Genomic DNA, 2,072 nt, shown 5'->3' with positions numbered 1-2,072 from the left:
CGCGTGCCTGTAATCCCAGCTACTCAGGAAGCTGAGGCAGGAGAATTGCCTGAACCCAGGAGGCGGAGGTTGCGGTGAGCCAAGATCGCGCCATTGCACTCCAGCCTGGGTAAGGAGAGCGAAACTCCTTCCCCCCCCCCAAAAAAAAAAAAGTATTTTTGGAACTAATGTTCCAATTCTCACTTTTAGATTTTAATCAGTAAAGAAGATAAAAATCATCCTACATATTCATACCTGAAACACTTTGTTTCTCAAATCAGGAGAGGAAGTGCTCTATTCTATTAAAAATGATAGGATTCAGGGCATGTTTACTTAAGCAAAAGTCCAGTTATATCATAAAAGTGCATTTTACAGATAAATGTAAATAGGGGAACAAGACCTTTGGCTTGTAAGCTTACAGTGGTTCCCAGCCATGTGGGGATGTGGTTTTGTGCAGTGATACAATGAAGTGATTTGGCTGACTAGCTCCCCAAGTTTCCAGGTAGAAGTCAAGTTTCAGCCACATAGCAAGACTATTCATCTATTAGAACATGCTGTTTGGTATATTCTAAATTTGGTAAAAGGGAAATGAACTATTATTGATTTGATTGGTATTGGTTTTTAAATCACAAGGAAAGGTGCCCAAAAATGGACAGCAGGGATTTATTTTTTAGCTTAGGAATATTTACCCTGAACCAAAGCCACCTTTTCCAAAAATATAGTCAGTGCTGGACACACATATCAGAAGAGCAGACTTCTGGCTGGACTGGATACTTATGCTGGTCACTAAGCATAGTACAACACTACGGATCTGGGAGGACTGAGAGTGACCCACTGGTAGCATCAATCCCCTTCAATAGTCAAGTAACTTTTTATTTTTGAAACTTTAACAAGCTGACACTGAAGTGGACAAACTGGGCTCATTGGAAAGCAGAAGAAATTTATTTCTTCTTGGTTTATTAGCATAGAACAAAAACAAACCAAGTCACCTTGGTTTGTTTATTAGCATAGAACAAAAACGTTTTATTTATTTATTCACATGAGGGATTTACATGTGAATGGAAGCCCACAGAAGGGCACATCAGTGACCACAACAGCAAGGCCACCCACCCCACACTGCCCTGAGGAACTCAATGACTTGGTCTCATACATCAACAGAAGTAATAGCAGAGAAAACACAAAATGAAGGTTATGATTCTTCTTGATGAAATAAGTGGCATCATGGGGGGAATAATAAAAATAGCTCTTCAAGGTCTATCAAAATTAAAAGTAACTTCTAAGGTATAATGCCACAATAGGGATGATTTAATAGGAAAATGGAGTCTGAAAGGCTCTGAAGAGAATGGACTTAATCATGTCTAAGCTTATGAATCTGATGAATATTTCTACACAATAATATCACAACAGATTGAATACTTAATATAGAACACCACATTGTTTCAGTAAAATAAAAGGAATTACAAAGTCATTACATAGAATGAAATTTCAGGAACACACAAGTATTGTTTTCCTGGCCATCTGAAAGCTTTCTCTGAAAGTATTTATGTGCTCCCAGATTTTTTTTTTCTTTTGAGACAGAGTCTCACTCTGTCACCCAGGCTGGAGTGCAGTGGCACAATCTCAGCTCACTGCAGCCTCCACCTCCCGGGTTCAAGCAATTCTCTGCCTCAGCCTCCTGAGTAGCTGGTATTACAGGTGCCTGCCACTGTGCCTGGCTAATTTTTGTGTTTTTAGTAGAGATGAGGTTTCACCATCTTGGTCAGGCTGGTCTTGAACTCCTGACCTTGTGATCCACCTGCCTCAGCCTCCCAAAGTGCTGGGATTACAGGTGTGAGTCACCACGCTGGCCTCTCAGCTTCTATATGTTACTAATTAATGAGTCACCTTGGTTTGTTTATTAGCATAGAACAAAAACGTTCTGTGGAGAAAAATGTTATTTAAACTCTTCATAGGGATTGTATGTCCAAAAATATATGTGTATTATTTATATTTTTACTTTTAAATGGATTACACTGGCGATATGGTTTGACTGTGTCCCCACCCAAATCTCATTTTGAATTCCCACATATTGTGGGAGGGGCCTGGTGGGATGT

Source organism: Cebus imitator, unplaced genomic scaffold (assembly GCF_001604975.1).
Source record: "Cebus imitator isolate Cc_AM_T3 unplaced genomic scaffold, Cebus_imitator-1.0 Scaffold90, whole genome shotgun sequence".
Taxonomy (NCBI): domain Eukaryota; kingdom Metazoa; phylum Chordata; class Mammalia; order Primates; family Cebidae; genus Cebus; species Cebus imitator.
Note: the sequence above shows the minus strand (reverse complement) of the source record.